General features: G+C 48.9%; 1 long non-coding RNA gene across 2 annotated transcripts; it reads right to left on the reverse strand.

Moving 5' to 3' along the window:
- Nucleotides 1–685: 685 nt before the first annotated feature.
- LOC109500520 lies at nucleotides 686–15958 on the reverse strand. Of its 2 annotated transcripts, XR_002158094.3 has the most exons (4): nucleotides 12568–15958; nucleotides 7551–10699; nucleotides 2591–2654; nucleotides 686–1226 (listed from the first exon to the last, which is right to left on the reverse strand). It is a non-coding gene; the product is annotated as an uncharacterized LOC109500520 (long non-coding RNA). The 2 variants fall into 2 exon arrangements; XR_006598879.1 differs by having other exon boundaries at nucleotides 686–2654; nucleotides 12568–15954.
- Between the last annotated feature and the right edge of the window lie 1565 nt (nucleotides 15959–17523).

Consider the following 17523-nt stretch of genomic DNA (forward strand, 5'->3'; position numbering starts at 1 on the left):
TCGAGTCAGGCTTTGGGCTGAAAGTGAGGAGCCTGCTTGGGATTCTCTCTCTCTCCCTCTCCCTCTGCCCCTCCCCCTATTGTTCTCTCTCTCTCTCTCTCAAAATAAACTTAAAAAAATTAAATTAAAATAAACAAGCCTGTCCCCTGTCCCTTCTTGCTCCCCCTCCCAATTTCACTGTTTCAATGGGGGGGGGGGGAGTGCAAAACACAAACACTGTGCATTTCCTTTCTCCTCCTTTCAGCTTCTGTCCAAAGCAACCCTGGGTGTCGAAGGGTCGAAGTTGCCTCAACAGTTGTCCCCTGTGCCCACTGCCACCCCACACCCCATTTGGGACACTGGAGAAGCAGAGCCTACTTTTCCCACAGTGGAGTGGATCAGTTGGGTCAACTGCTGTTGGGGAGTCCCCATGCCATTAACTCAGGGAGAGACACCCCAGACCATACTGGGCTCAGCCATCAAAGTCTCAGAAGCTGGTATTTCTTATACCTCTGACTCCCTCTCCTTCAAAGGAGCACTTAACAGCCCAGGGTTTGGAGGAGCAGGGAGTTGGGGGATTAGGGGAGGGAGTCAAACAGGTTCCATCTGGGGGCTGCAACATGAGGACCTCTTCCCCATCACCTGCACCCCACCTCTCTCGGGGGTGAGATACAATGGGTTGCTATCAGATAAATCATAAGCTCCATACAGGTGAAAGCTGTTTTATTTATTATGATAACTCCCCCCGCCACCAGCCAGGATCACAGTAAAACACTGAAGGTATGTAAATGCCAAGAAATTTGCCCTGAGAAAGAAAACATTAGAGATCGCTTTTGTTCGTGGAGATTTAACGTGTAAAATATGTTACATTAAGTTCTATTTGTCATGAAGGCCAATTTGCCACTTTTCATATTTTCAAAACATTTTTACAGACACCATTCCATCAATTGGAAGAAAGAGCCAGGGAGGCAGCTCCAACCATCAGGCTCTGGGAGCACACCTCAGGCTGTATATATAGATGCTGCTATACATTCTTCAGTGTTGATAGGAAAGCAGGCAGGCCTCTCTGCCAGGGAGGATGTGAAAAGAATTTTGAAAGAAACAGAATATAGTCCATTGCAGCTTTAAAACCTTGACTATTTTTTATGCCAGCTTCCCAGCTCCTGAGAATATCAGAATAGTAGAGGGAGGGAAACTCACATTTCCATGCTAGCTACTTTCCAATGACATTTTCCCAGACTCTGGACCTAGAAACAACCAAAAATGATTTTGGTGAATGTATTGAAATTATTTATCGATGATTTACCAAGCTCACACCATTGTAAAGGGCACAGGGCTTAAGGCTGAGCGTAGATTAGGGATACTGAAAAATTACATTCCCGTGTATTGTTCCTAACATCTTTCCAGAATCCTCAGCCCCAAAACAAACCACCTTGTTTCCTGGGCATGCTGTCAGGTCAGAAAAAAAGGAAGGAGTAAGTTTTCCTTAATAAAATAAAATAAAATAAAATAAAATAAAATAAAATAAAATAAAATAAAATAATAAAATAAGCATTGCAGAATCCACAAAAATGGAATGCAGTTTTTAAAGAACTGAAATAAAATAAAATTAGAAATAATAATAGTAGCTAACGTTTGAGTCCTTAGTACATGCCAAGCACTGTTCTATATATTTTACATCTATTAACTTACCTGATCTTCACAATAACCCTGGGATTAATCCCCATTTTACAGATGAGGAACCTGAGGGACAGAAATCTTAAGGCTCTTGCCCAAGGCCAGAGAGGCAAAGTAGAGACCCCAACCCAGGCAGCGAGGCTCAGAGGTTGTGTTCTTAACCACTACCTTCTGCCTTTCTACGCAAGCTGCTCTGAATTGAAAACGCTAGATCCAACAACAATGGCTTCACTTCCCCAGTGAATCCATAGGTTTGATGTGGTTACAGTTCTCATGGCGACATTATAGATCTTGACAAATCATACTCAAGCTCATCTGAAAATATAGCCATTTAGATACACGTCAGCGCTTTAAAATATAATGATGTTGGTCTTCGCAGACCAGATTTCCAAACACATTACCTGATGGCCATTATCAAACTCCTGTGCTTAACTGGGTGAGAAACAAAACAAAACAAAACAAAAAGACAAAAACAAAAAACACAGAACATTTAACTCATGGTTTTAGGACAGAAATTCTAGAAATGAATTCAATGTCTCAGAAGTTCTGGGAAGAAGTAACTTCGTAACACCATGCCACCCACTGACTGGCATTTCCCACCCAGGCCTGCTCCAGCTCCCAGAAATGCCGGACTCCATCCCATATCTTTGGGGGTTCTCCTTGCTCCAGAGCCCACAGTACTTTTTCTCTGCTCAAGATCCAGTCTCCACTCATAGACAGTTATGCACCAGAGGTTGGCCATGGTCCCTCTGAGAAACACAAACTTGGCCGAATCCTGATGAATTCATCAGTCCCAAAGGGGCCGTCCCGTGCCCAGGGGTCAGGGACTTCCTTGGGTGGGCTTTCTGGAGTACTTCAGCTCTTACCCACCAGGAAGAGTGTCTTAGAGGCTGCCCCCCCCCCACCCCAGCCTCGTTTCAGCTAGAGATCTTACCTCTTGCTTCTCCCTCCATTTCTGCTGGGTTCTCTTATTCCAGTCTGTCCAGCTCAGAAGCTCTCTGGAGCCCCAAGAGAAAAAGGGCCACCATGGGTCATGGCACATTTTTGAACTGAACACTGAGTTCCTAAAGGAGAATCTTAGCTCTCAGCCTTCCCATCTCAGGCACTGCTGGCAGGAGAGCCCGGGGCCCAGCAAGGCACTAGATAGCTGTTGCCCAGGTTCCAAGAGGAAGAGATTCACAGGGCACCGGAGCCCCAGGAGGCTTCAAGTGACATCCAGTCTAGGGTGCTTGTCAGGTGGCAGTCTGGCCTTCCTTTAGGATTCATTTTCCACTACACATTAGGGGGGCTCACTTCTGGTGGCCTGGGTTGTGCAGCCTTTGGAGGGCCCTGACAGGAAGGAAGCAGGGGCCTCCCTAGGGGCGGCGGCTATGTCCTTCTCAACTGACTCTTCTGGGGAAAGGCGGGTGCCCTGCCTTCTTGTCTGCAGCTGTAGGCGTAGACAAAGTATATAAGGCCTCTCTCCTCCCTGGGGCTGCCCAGTTTTCAGCACCACTGAAAAGGCAGGGCTCCATCAACACTGCCCATCTGCAGAAGGAATATCCCTCAGGCTGATCGATACCCCCACCTCATTCTTCCTCGATATTGTGTCTCAGAAGCACATCCTGATCCCCGACGCGTCATCTTCCTCGACCTCCATCATCACTGGAACCGCCAACCTCAGCCTCAGCCACATCCCTGACCCATTTCCACCTGTTCTCCCCAGTTTCACCTGCACCCGTTTCCTCGCAAGCTCTCTCTGCCCTTTCGGATCCTCAGCTGTGTCTCCTTCAGAGGATGCTGAGTTTTTGGTCCAGAATCCTGGGTTAGAGGCTCTCAATCAAAGTAGAACTTGCTCATGGTGATCCCAACCTCACCAGGCACTCAGCCACAGGACATGGGCTCTCCCCTGGGTGAAGATACCTTGCTCCTCTTTTCACTCACCTCTCGGGTCAGGGTTCTTGTCTCCACCTGTCAGCTGCCAGGGGACAGATGGGGAACTCTATAGCCCTATGCTGAGGGGGCCATGGTCCCCTTGTGTTTCACAGAGCCATGTCAACCGCCTCCAGAGGCCTGGCCTGCCTTCCTCAGTGGTCCCATCCACCCTTAACACCCCATCTTCCCCCCACCAGACTGGCTGCATCCCAGGGTTCTGAGGAATTCCAAACAAGGTCCTGGGCCCTCGTGTCCTTGGCCAGAGGCTTTTGTTGGCTGTGGTGAAGGTAAAGGGGCTGGCCAGCTACACAGAACAGAGTGACATGAAAGGAAGGAACTTTAGGAATAAGACCTGTCCCGTCCCCTGGTCCTCTGCTCCCCCAGATGGTGGTTTGCTCTTTCCTAGTAAATGTCTCATGCAGTAAGTCCTCCTGTGTCTTCTCCTCTGGCCCCGGCCTTGACTGGGGACCTGCTCTTGTGCCTCCTGGACCATCTACTGCCTTAAACTTGAGCTCTGGGGCCAGAATCACCAGCATCTGCTCAAAGGACACTCGGCAGCCAGAACCTTCTTTTGCCAAGAATGGGCCATGGTCCAACAGGGTCTCCAGGCTGAGAAACCCACAGCAGTGGCCCCAGCAGCAATATCAGTGTCAGTTGTGAACCAGCCAGTTGGGGATCACCCACTAGTTCCCCCTTTTATGGACTTCCTAGTAAGGACAATACAGGCTTTCAGATTCTTGAGGTCCCAAGTCCCTTGAGTTCAGTGTCCTAGTTAGGCAACTGGCAGATGTACTTTTTTTTTCTTTTTTTTCTCTTTTTCTTTTTTTTAAAAACATTTTATTTATTTTTGAGAGAGAGAGAGAGAGAGAGAGAGAGAGAGAGAGAGAGGCAGAGAGAAGGAGAGACAGAATCACAAGCAGGCTCCACGCTGTCAGCGCAGAAGCTCAACGCAGGGTTCGAACACACAAACCGTGAGATCAGGACCTGAGCTGAAATCAAAAGTCGGACACTTAACCAACTGAGCCATGCAGACACCCATTCTTTTTTTCTTTAATGTTTATTTGTTTATGAGAAAGAGGAGAGGGAGGGACGAGGGGGAGGGGATACAGAGGACCTGAAGTGGGCTCTGAGCTGACAGCAGTGAGTCCCGTGTGGAGCTTGAACTCAGGAGCTGTGAGATCATGACCTGAGCTGAAGTCCGACACTTAAGTCACTGAGCCACACAAGTGGCTCCAGAAGCTGTACTTCTTGTTTTTAATACATGAAATTTATTGTCAAATTGGTTTCCATACAACACCCAGTGCTCATCCCAAAAGATGCCCTCTTCAATACCCATCACCTATCCTCCCCTCCCTCCAGAAGCTGTACTTCTAAGAGCTCACGCTTCTGCCAAGATGACAGGGCTCTTATGGATGGGTCCAATCCATTCTCTGGCCCCATGAAATGGCCACTCTCCATCCAGTCTGGACATGGGTCAGGTGTACTGTGACCCCCCACACACACACACCCTGGCACCCTCCCCTGGACAGGGTGGGAAAGCAATGAGGCACAGGTGTAGAAGAAAGAACTGGAGGAAGAGGAGGCCAGGGGCCTCCTGCTGAGTCTTGCTTAGGGCTCTGGGTGCAGACGGTCGGGCCTTAGAGTGAGCTTAACTCTCCTGTGGAGGAAAACAGTTGGAATTCCAACAAACTCTTGGAGCTTGAGTTTCCTCAAGTGTAGCACAAGGATGCTGGACTCCATGACCACCCAGGTGCCCTTCTGTGGTAAACAGAATAACGCCTCCCCTCAAAAGCCATCCATGCCCTACTCCTCAGAATTTGTGAATACGTTATGTTACATGGAAAAGGGGAATTAAAGTTGCAGATGGAATTTAGACTGCTAATCGGGTAACCTTGAGACGGGGAACCAGTTGAGCCCCATGTAATCTCCAGGGTCCTTATAAGTCAAAGAGGGAAGCAGGAGGGTCAGGGTAAGAGTCAGAGAGAGATTTGAAGATGCTGGTTTTGAAGACGGAGGCAGAGGCCATGAGCCAAAGGATGCAGATGGCCTCTAGAAATGGGAAAATGCAAGAAAACTATTCTCCCCTAGAGCCTCCCCAGGGAACACAGCCTTGTCAACACCTTGATTTTAGCCCAGGGGACTCATTTTGAACTTCTGACTTCCAGAATGGTTAAGCTAATAAGTTGGTGTTGTTTTAACCCACTCATCTTTTGGTGTAATTTGTTACAGCAGCTATAGGAAACTAATTCACCCTCCCTCCTAACACCCATGCCACAGTTTCCCATCAGCTTTGTCCTTGACGGAACCAGAGTTCCATCTCTTCTGTCTCTAAGTCCCGGAGCCCCAGATCCCGGCACCACTAGGAGTCAGAATTCCAGTCCTGGTGCAACCTCCTATCAAATATTTATATGCTCTGAAGAAAACTAGAGGAGTATAATGTCCTACTTTTACAGAGGATCTTGCTGTTTTTAAACCATTTCATTAAAAAATAATTTTTGGGGGGTGCCTGGGTGGCGTAGTCGGTTAAGCGTCCAACTTCAGCCAGGTCACGATCTCGCGGTCTGTGAGTTCGAGCCCCGCGTCAGGCTCTGGGCTGATGGCTCAGAGCCTGGAGCCTGTTTCTGATTCTGTGTCTCCCTCTCTCTGCCCTTCCCCCATTCATGCTCTGTCTCTCTCTGTCCCAAAAATAAATAAACGTTGAAAAAAAAATAATTTTTTTATCAGAGTGCCTTTATGTGCCAATTACTGAGCTGATGTCTACAGATGCAAACCAAATGGACATTATCCTTTCCCTCAAGGAATTCACTATCTAGTTGGAAAAAGAAACACAAAAGCAGCTACCTAGAATCCTTGGATGTTTCAGAAGTAAGACTACAGTTGGATCAGTCCAGCTTCCATCGATGGAAACTGCTATTGGCAAGACAGTGATATTAATGGACCACATCTGCTTCAGCCTCCTAGAGTAGAGCAATGGAGCTGGACATCCACTGTGGAGCCTGCCTGGGCATGCACATTTGAGTCACAGCCAGGACACTAAGCCACTGAAAGTTCTTTTCATGTTTTATGTTGTGTCAAATGCTCTTTGTACTTTGGTCAGAGGTGGATGGCAACTTCCAGTAGCAGGGAGAAGTGACATAAAATCACTCCTTAAGAGCAGAATCATAAGCAATTCATCCTTCTCCTCTTGTCTCCTCTCCCCCGCCCTTCCTGATTCTTAAAACATTTCAAACTCATGGATATTCTTCATGTATATGGATACGACTAACTCAAACTGGGGTCATTCCTTTTTGTTTGGTTGGGGGGTGGAGGTTGTTGGCTTGAACCTGAGCAAAGTCGTCTTTAGGACCTGGAAACAGATTTGTTGCACAGAATACTTACTGACAAAGGAAATTTGACTAGATCCATCTGCTTTGAAATGCACAAATTGGCAATTTTTCAGGAAGAAAAATGGGAAACCTTTTAGATGGGATGTCTAAGAAGCTATAATCATTTAATGGAGTCAAGGGTTTACTGTTTTTATAATAAGATAACTATTTTCTGAACCCAGCCAGGTGAGACCATGCATGCGGAGTTATGAGTCAATAGAGGAAGGAGCAGAGCTATCATAAACATTTCCAGGGGCAAGCACTTTTCCCTGGGTACTTTCTTTAGCCTGAGTTTCTAAACCTATGACATGAAGGAGTATTGCCAAGACCCAGCAAGAAAGAGCCCTGGTGGCTTCAAAGATTTTGATGTTAGAAATGTCCCAGTACCTGAAATGCAGAATGTCACAAATCAGTGGGCTCAACCTGCCACCCACACCTTGAGCATCTGCCCAGAACTCTCTCTCACTCCAATTCTTTATGTCTCTGCTATTCCTTTTGGGGTGGACTGCTTCTTGATCCCCAGGGACAATGCCTATGGGGCTTTGATGCGACTGAGGTATGAGCAGAGGAAAAAGACAGAACACAGGGAGGCAAGACAGTTTAGAGGAAACCTACTTGCAGATGAACTACATTCCTCATGTGTCTCCACAGAGATGCAATGCTTTGGAAGAGAGTTTGAAGAGCCAGTTGTCAATGGTCAATCAGTGCCACTTGGGAGGGGCTAGAAAAAGACGCCAGCATCACTCTTTGGAATGAAAACTTCCTTGTTGCTTTCAAGTGTTCAGGGCATCTGTGAAAGCTGGAAGTGAAAGGTGTTGGAACCCATTCTGTTCATTGTACCCTAGGTCTCCATTTTACCTCCCTCCCTAGCCCTGCCCCACCTGCCATCTTGCTCACCAACCGTCCATCAGGGAAGATGGGGAGGGGGCCTGCTGGATATCACTACAACCCTTCCCACTGAGCCCAGTGCCCCTCAGTACCCAACCTTAGGGATCTGCTTCTCTTACGTCTTCCTTTGAAAGACCACTGCCCTTGACTCTCAATACAGCAGCCATTCTCTCCTTCCCCTCATTTCCTCTCCGCACAGGGGATCTTCATCTGCTTCAGACCTAGTGGGGCTATAGGCATGGAGTTCATGCACTGACCCATGAGCATCCTGGTTGCTTCAGATTCAAATCATCCCCCTCATGTGCTCACAGCAGCGGCACCCACAGTCATTTGCCAAGAAGTCCAAGATTCAATGCATCATTTTCCAATCCAAAGACCCAAAGACGTATTAGACACAGGCTTATCTTTGGATAAAAATTCCACTTGGCAGAGAGTAGCATCGGTCATCACTGAGGATGGGGGAAGGAAGGGGGTGGCATCTAAGTTGGTCTGTGGTCAGCGCTGAGCCCTTGATCTCGACTGGCCAGGGATGTTCTCATCAGAGAAAAAAGGCTATGACATGACATGGATGCTTGAAAAGGACAGCATCTAGGCAAGGGACAGAGGCCCTAGCAGAAGACAAGAGCCCTTTACAGCATGTGCCACGCCACAGAAGACCTTCCAGATGCAGCTGGAGAATGTGTGAAGGAGAGTGGAGAAAAGGAACGTGAAAAAGATCGCTGGAGCAACACTATGGGGAGTCTTCTGAAGCTGAGCTAAAGAGATAGGACTTTATTCTGTTGGCAGCGGGAAGTCAGTGGAGATTTTTGGCATAAGAGTTGGTTGCTCCTGCTAAGGAGGTTTGAGAAAAATGGCTCTGGCGAGGTGCATGGGACGGATCGGTGGAAGGAAGGGTCGGAAGGTGGAGAGACTGTGGTGGGTTTACCGGTGACCTTTGAAAATCCATGTCTACCCAGAACCTCAGAACGTGACCTTATTTGGAAATAGGGTCTTTGCAAATGTAATTAGTTAAGGTGAGATCCTACTGGATTGGGGTGGGCCCTAAAACCCAGTGACTTTTGTCCTTATAAGGAGAGGACACACAAAGACACATACAGAGAGGAAAACACCATATGAAGACAGAGGCAGAGGCTGGAGTGATATATCTACAAGACAAGGAAAGCCACGGGTTGCCAGCAACGACCAGAAGCAAGGAGAGGGACATGGAACAGATTCTCCCTCAGAGCCTCCAGAAGAAGCCAACTCTGCTGATGCCCTGACTTCTGGCTTCTGACTCACAGAACTGTGAGACAATACATTTCTGTTGTTTTAAGTCACCTGGTTTGTGGTAATTGGGTAACAGCGGCCCTAAACCCCGCATGCAGAGACCAATACAGAATCTAGGTGGAGTGTGGGCTCTCTGGAAATGATGCCTGACACACACAAAAACAGGGCCTTGGGGGGGAAGAAGAAGATATATCTATACATATATATCCAATTCATGGATAATCCAGGAATTATCCATGAGAATAACCAGGAAATGAGCAAGCTGCAGCAACAAAATACAACTCCAAATTTACAGGGAGTGAGGATTCCCGTTCCAACTCTCTGGGGTGTCAATTTCAAGGGAGTTGACAGTCCTTGAAGGAGCTCAGGGGTGGGGACCGTTCCAACTCTCTGGGGTGTCAATTTCAAGGGAGTTGACAGTCCTTGAAGGAGCTCAGGGGTGGGGAGTAGGGGCTAAATGTGGCCTCAGAAACTTGGAAGTCAAGCTGGACGCGAGGCGGGGGCAACCTCCAGCGATCCTAACCCAGAGACAAGTAACTACAGACTGTAAACCAAACGATTTTCTTTCTTTCTCTTTTGGGGAAATACACACACACACACACACACACACACACACACACACTAAATAGTCTGGAGAAAGGCCTGGTGTCTGCTGTATGCAAAACAACCAGAGAGAAGCAGCTCCCCTTGGGGGCAGCATGGGAGAAGCAGGGACTTTCCAGAGGGTCCCTAAGGAAGGGTGAATGTGAAAGGAAACACAGCCCATCCGACACCCAGTGCCGACCTTGCAAGCCCGGGAATGTATGAATGAGGGGGAGGCAGATTTCCTCCGCGCTCGCTCCAGCTGGGTGCGTGTCTCTAACAGCCCTTTGCCTCTCTTCCCCAATCGGGAATCATGCAGCCTTGCATCTGGGAGCACAAGGCCACATGCAGTCACCCCAAGGCAAAGTCAAGGGAGAGGCGGACTCTGCTCACCCAAGAGCATGCACCCCGCTCCGTGCTGTTCCTGGAACCCCGCCCCGGATGCTGTCAGCAAAGAACCCACAGGATTGCCTCTTGAAAGAAGAACAAAAACCAGCCCAGACCATATACCAGTTGTCCCTGGACCTCACCCACAAATTCTTCCAGGTCTCTGGAGGCCCTCCTGCTCCTCATGGCCAGGGCGGGGGTTCTAGAAATGAAGAAGGGCCTTGTCCCCGGGCTTGGTGCTCACTGACAAGCCAGCCAGCTCACTCCTCAGCTCAATCTTCTCTGCCCTCCCGCCAGGTCAGCCCTTTCCGGGCTCAGAACTGCCTTTGCAACACCTGGTCCCCTATCGTCCCGCATGGTGCCATTTGTTTCTCCCAAAATGCAACTCACAGTGACGGTTAGAGGCCCTCACGTGCACCTTTAAAAAAAACAAAAAACAAAACACTGAGTTGGCACAGGTGGAGGAAGTGAGTTTTAATAACACGGGTGGAGGGGCAGGTGAGGATAGAAAGACTCTCATGCTCTGCAGAGGGGAACACCAGTGGACGTTGATTTCCTTGGAGGGAAAACCTGGTATTGAAAGTTTTCTGTAGCTGTCATTCCACCTTCTGACCCTGAACTCCCACTGTTGGAAATGTAGTCTAGGAAGACAAGGTATGTGCACAACGATTTAGCTAGAAGAAGACTTACTATAGCCTGATGTATAATAGCAAAATAAAACTAAGTCACGTCTAAATATCTAAGATGAGAAGTTGTTTAAATAAGTTTTGAGGGGCGCCTGGGTGGCGCAGTCGGTTAAGCGTCCGACTTCAGCCAGGTCACGATCTCGCGGTCTGTGAGTTCGAGCCCCGCGTCAGGCTCTGGGCTGATGGCTCAGAGCCTGGAGCCTGTTTCCGATTCTGTGTCTCCCTCTCTCTCTGCCCCTCCCCCGTTCATGCTCTGTCTCTCTCTGTCCCAAAAATAAATAAACGTTGAAAAAACAATTTAAAAAAAAATAAATAATTTTTGAAAGACACATGCATTGGAATAGTATCTAATCACCATATTGGACGAAAGAAGGAAATACCAGTTGCCTCCAAGGCCAACTCGGTAGCTCAGGGGCAGGCAATAAAAGGCAACTTCTCACTGAATCAATCCTCTTTTGTAAGTGTTGAGGTTTGATCCATTTGGACCATTTAGGTAGATAGATAAAATTTTAAAGGATGTTTTGGAGGAACAGTAGCTCAGACAGAGGAAGTTATACAAGAGATAGTGAAAAAGGTATGTCGCAAAATAAGAAATGTGCTGCACGACACCCATTTCTACTAAAAACAACAACAACAAAAAAACTACAGCAACAAAGTCTGGAAGGCAAGGACTGCAAGGTTTAACAGCGCATATTGCCAATGGATGGGATTAACGGGTGATTTTCATTTTGATTTTTTTGCCTCCTTATATGCATTTCCCAGCTTTTCTGTAAGGAACGTGCAATCTTTGTAGGGATGGGGGAAGCAATGAAAGTTACTGTTAATGTTTGAAAAGTGCTTCAACCATGAGTCTTGTCCTTTCTCTCCTTCCTGTCATGGCCAAGCTTCTAGAAAGAATAGACAGACTCCCTGTCTTCTATTTCCTCACCCCTTGCATCACCCAACTCCACCCACAAAAATTGCCTCCTCCACCTCCTCCCTTACTCCCCAGAAATCTGGTTTCTGCTTCCACCTGTCCCCCAGAAATACTCCCCAGAAATGCCCCGCCTCCATTGCCAAATCCACTGGATGTTTCCAGCCCTCCTCTCACTGGCCTCCATGCTGTATTTGTGTTCAGTGGACTTAACATTAATTTAGTACCTACTGTGTGTCAGGCACAGTGTTAGGCAGGCTCTGGAGGGAGATATCAACCCTGAAGCCTCAGGTCAGTGACCCCAGAGTTCCTGCACTTGCTGGTGGAACAGAATGCCCAAATGGGTACACGAGGGACAGCCCACCCAATCGTGCCCTCTGGATTCTCCACCAAGCTCTCCTCTTCCCCATTCCCAGCCCCTGCCCCTGTCTGGCTCCTACCCCTTGTCCCTTACACATCTGTCCCCATGGATTTCTCCTCTCGACTGCTCCTCTCACCCTCCCAGCTGCCTCACTCCTATTATGGAAGGGTCTTGAGTGCTGATGCCCAACATCAGCCTGGCCCAGCTACATTCCCTTCCATTGCCCCTGAGGCCACAAGACACCTTGTCACCCAACTCTGTTCCTTTCTTAGTTTGATGGCTTCTCCCCAGGGCCGCCCCTACACATACAATCATCTACCTCCTCCAGTCAAGCCCTACCCCCCCTTCCCCCACTGAGATCTGTCTCTTCATACTGCAGCTAAAGAGTTTCATCCAAAACACCCACCGGACCCCCTCGCTCTCTTGCTCCTCACCAGTCTGAGAGATAAGACCCCTGCCCCCTCATTCCCACTCCACATCCACCCCTACTTGTTTCCTAGATACTCAGGCCCCCATCTTCTCAACCCTTGCTCTGTCACACCTCTATACCTCGACCCAAGCTGGGTGCCCCCATCCCTTGGATCTTCTCACAACCCACTCCAGCCTGGCTAAGTCCTTTCTTCATCAGGATTCAGCTCAGCCTCCCTCTCTGTTCCAGAACCTTCTCAGGAACGCCCCGCCCTGGGTGGGCGGCTCTCCTCTATGGTTCTGTCATAATCCAAGAAGAGTGCTCACTTCATTATATGGAGGTGACTCACACACTTGTGCCTTTCTCCCAAATCAACGGTCAGCTCCCCTGCCCCCAGGACAGCCAGCGTGAATAACCACTGTATTTTCAGCTCTTAACACAATGCCTGGCTGATGTAGGCATGTCATGAGTTGAACTGGCGGCTGCTATCATCACAGAAGGAAGCCAGCAGAAAGCTGGCCACAAATGATGGAGCTATTTCTTAAGTCTGAAAGCACCCAAGGAGAAGCCATTCACAAAACTTCCTTTTCCCATGTTGTAACCAAGGTAACCCAGATACCCCAGTGATGAGCCCCTGGCTGGAGGAGGAGGCCATCAGGAGAAGGGGGCATCGTGTCCCACGGATGACTCAGTTTGTGTCCCTCCACCTGCTGTTCACCCCAGCCCAGCAAGGAGACCCTCCCTGCCCAGGCCAGGCCACCCTGAGGGCACCACTCCTCTCCCCAGGGGCACAAGGTTGATCTGAAGGCTTTTGTCCCGTAGAAAAGTGGGGCCCTGAGCCCTCCAGCAGGAGACCCCCCACCCCACCCCGCCAAAGGCACCCATATCTAACACGGAGGTGAAGGGGAGCAGAGGACCAGGAGAGCCACGTGTTCTGAATCTCATTCACAAACGACCTCAAATCATAGACTGTGAATCTATGGTCTATGGATCTATGGAATCATTCTCTCCAAATGAGGGTCCTCCTAGCCATTGTATTTTTATAAGTGTTTAGCAGCATTTTTTTTATTAAGCATCTAAATAGAATATACCACCTACAATTTTTTGTACCAATTCTGGCATTTTTCTTCTTTTTTCAAATATTCAAGGTACTCAAAAAATGGAAAAGGCCAGGCCTCTGTCCATCTCTAAAATGCCCTCTCAGTGCTGACACACAGGGCGGGTGGCAATTCTGAGGAGTTCGAGTGTCAGAAGCAAGACCGGCCTCTTCTCCAGCCCCTCCCAGCCCCTGCCCACCCTCCAGCCTCTGCACACACTTGGTGAGTCACAGGGACAACAGAGCATGGCAGCCTGTGAGGAGGCAGGGCTCCCAGGGGAAGGGGACACCTCCACCTTGGGGATACTGGTTTCCTCTGTCGCCCTGAGAAGGGAGAAAGGTTATTAAATTCAGCACACAAATCCCCATACAGCCCTGCCCCATCGCTGAGCTGGATGCACTTGGCCGGGTGCCTGCTGGGAAAGACACACACAAGAGCCCAGGGAGGACAGGAGAGGGGCCATACGAGGGGGCCAAAGTCTCCCAGGCCCCAAAAACCTCATCTGCTGGGCCTGGCAAGGCCACTACATCAAGTTTTTCTTCAGCTAAGGCAGAGAGAGCCCCTGGAAAACCATCATCAGGCAGTGACAAGAGGGTGTCATATGCAGCCCTGACTGGTCCAGAACCCATGCTGGGAATTAAGTTCATAATTGAATCATTTATCACAAGTTCACTGGGCATTTCCAGCATGCTCGCTGCTGGGTCCCCACATGAAGGTCTGGACCGCGTCCTTGAGGCATGATAGTCCAGCCCACTTGGCTGCAGAACCGGGACACCAACTGCTGAGAATTTTAGCGAGAGAAGATTCCAACGGCAGTTGAAGGCAACGGTCAAGAGCAGCCCCAGAAAGGCAGAATGCACAGTCCCGGGAGGGGTGCTAAGCGGGGACAGGCCCCTTGAGGGCCTGCGGGAGAAGGCTGATGGGAGGGAGGAAGTAGTGAGCAGAGATCCCAGCTGGCACCTGCAGCAAGGAGAAATGTGACGAGCTCTGGGAGGAGGAGGAGCGGGCTCTGTTATCAGATGGCTTAAAGGCAAACTCTGCCAACCTCTGTTGTGTCCATTTGACACAGTTAGCCACTGTGCTAACTGGCTGTTTCTCAGCCCAAAAGGCAGAGGGATCCCAGCTGCCTGTAGGGCCCAACTATCGGTGGGTGCTATGAATCACGATCAAGCTTGTCCCGAACATGCAACCATTTGACAGACACAAATCAGCAATGGCACGTTCAGAGTTGCTGGCCAATGACAAACCTGAGCAGGGGATACGCAGAAGAGATGTCTGTGAGCCGGCATGCTGCCCTCTGTCCGTCAGATGGTGCCCATGATGATGCCACCCGAACCCGTAAAGGGCTGTCAAACATTCCTGGTTCAAGGTGCCCTTGGTGTCTCAGTGATGCTTTGCAGTACCCCCAGGCTAAAAGATACACCTGATGGCCCCATTAATAGGTACTTAGGTCCAAACTACTTGCTAGCACGGCACCTGGCAAATGTCCCTGTGTTCACTTTGAACATTTTAAAAATATTCTGTGGCACTCTTGTGAGTTCGCTGCCATGCCCTGGGACACCTGGGCGCAGAATTGACACAAACCCTGAATTAAGAGTCCTGCAGTACTTAACTACCTGCTAACAGAGTAAGAGACGGTAGGCGTGTGTGGTCTCAAATTTTTGTAAAATCTTATTTTGTAAAAGGTCACTCTGTCGCCCGTGTGGTTTCTGAGTGAGTTTCCTTTCTCCAACCACCTTCTAATACTAAGTCTTCTTGGGAACCTTTGCCTGTAAAGGGTAGTTTCGTTGACTCAAGTCCACACAGTGGAAGTCGGAAGATGTTTCCAAGGGCCTCAGGAAGGGTTTTCACTCACACGGAAGTTCAATCTGCAACGTGCATCCCATTTGAAAGCAACAATAGCAGTGAAATCCCATTTCAGGCGGTTGGATTCCCAAACTCATCCAAGCTGGCATTGCCTTCACATCCATTGTGTGCCTCTGTTTGTACCCAGACAAGTTCAGGAACCTTCTAGAGGGCGGACGTTCTGGCCTCCGGCCTCTGTGGGTCCCCTCCCCACCCTGCCCCAGGCACAACGCTAGCCAACAGGGGCTCTCCAAAGTGCTTGTGGAAATAGTCGTGGGACATGGCCACTAATGAACAGCCACTGCCACCTCAGGGTGTCCCCGGGGATGGTGGAGATGACAATAACAAGCTAAGTGCCTTCCAGACAGCCTCTGCTGTCTCACGTGGGCTCAGTAATGAATCCGAGGCGGGTAGGATCCTTTATTGGTACTCCCAAATGGGAGTAAACAGAAGCTGCAATCTTCTGGAAGCCCAGACCTGGAAACTAGCATAGACTAGACCCAACCCCCAAATCCACAGCTCCTCTTAGTCCAGATCATTTTTCTACCCTCCGTGTGGTGCACTGAAAGCCAGGGGCGTGGGTAGCCCTGGGCAGCAGGGAGGAGGGGCGCACGAAGGAACAAGGGAGGAGGGGGGAAATGAGAGAAGGTTCTCTCTCAGCGGGGAAATAAAAGGGGTTTTGAAGGAAGCAAAGAACAGCGCACACGCTAAGCTTCGAAAGCCAAAGCTTTAATTTCACACTGGAATCCCAATTTCCTTTATTTTTGCACGCTGCCCACATCCTGGGCACTGACAACTTTGACCCACCCTCTTCCGCATCTCCACAGTGATTAGCAAGCACAAATAATTTGGTAAAAAATCATCCCAATGAAATTAAGCATGTAATCTATATTCAGGGCAGTGTGCTAGATTCTACATAATTTTTTCCTTAGTAAAACATGCCACCTCTCTCTGTAACATTCTTACCACCCAGATTCAGGGATGCTCGACACAGGACATCCTCCTAGCCGTGCCATCACCCCTAGCAACCACTCAGGGCATCACGTGTGTGTGTGTGTGTGTGTGTGTGTGTGTGTGTGTGTGCGTACACACATACACATTCAAACATTTTCTCCTCTCAGTGTTCCGGATGCTAGTCTCTAATTCTTAGTAATTTGCAAAGCATTCCTGTAGTGAATGATCAAAGTTTGACACACTTCTGTCTTTCTCCAATGCAGCTCACAGCTAGCAGAGGGAGCGCTCTAACTGAGGAGTCTGGTGGGACCTGCTCCCTCCCCAGACCCTTGTGCTCTCACTCATGGTCTCCCCATGGGGCCCTTTGGGACTGATCTGCCAGGACAAAGGTCTCCAGCCCTGGGGCCTCCCAACTCTTCCATATCTTGGATGTCATGCCTTTTAGCTAAGGCAAGGGCCTGTCCCTGCCCAGCCCCTAAGCCCAAATAAGCATCAGGGCCCTGAAGGCTGCTGACACATGCTGACAAACTCCTGTTTTCCCATTCTGCCTCACCATCACCCAGTTCTTCCGGGCTCTCTTTTTCCAGTCCGTACATCTCAGAAGCTAACATGAACAACCACAGTAAGGGAGAGCTGAGGGATCTGGCTACGGCTAGAGACACACTCAGAGGCCTCCACTTTATCCTTGTATTTTGCCAGTTTCACTATGATATGTCGTGCAGAAGATCGATTCAAGTTACGTCTGAAGGGAGTTCTCTGTGCCTCTTGGATTTCAATGCCTTTTTCCTTCCCCAGTTCAGGGAAGTTCTCAGCTATAATTTCTTCAAGTACCCCTTCAGCACCTTTCCCTCTCTCTTCCTCCTCTGGGATACCAATTATGCGTATATTATTTCTTTTTAGTGTATCACTTAGTTCTCTAATTTTCCCCTCATACTCCTGGATTTTTTTATCTCTCTTTTTCTCAGCTTCCTCTTTTTCCATAACTTTATCTTCTAGTTCACCTATTCTCTCCTTTGCCTCTTCAAGCCGAGCTGTGGTGGTTTCCATTTTGTTATGCATTTCGTTTAAAGCGTTTTTCAGCTCCTCGTGACTGTTCCTTAGTCCCTTGATCTCTGTAGCAAGAGATTCTCTGCTGTCCTCTATACTGTTTTCAAGCCCAGCGATTAATTTTATGACTATTATTCTAAATTCACTTTCTGT

The sequence above is a fragment of the Felis catus genome, chromosome B3 (assembly GCF_018350175.1).
Source record: "Felis catus isolate Fca126 chromosome B3, F.catus_Fca126_mat1.0, whole genome shotgun sequence".
NCBI lineage: Eukaryota > Metazoa > Chordata > Mammalia > Carnivora > Felidae > Felis > Felis catus.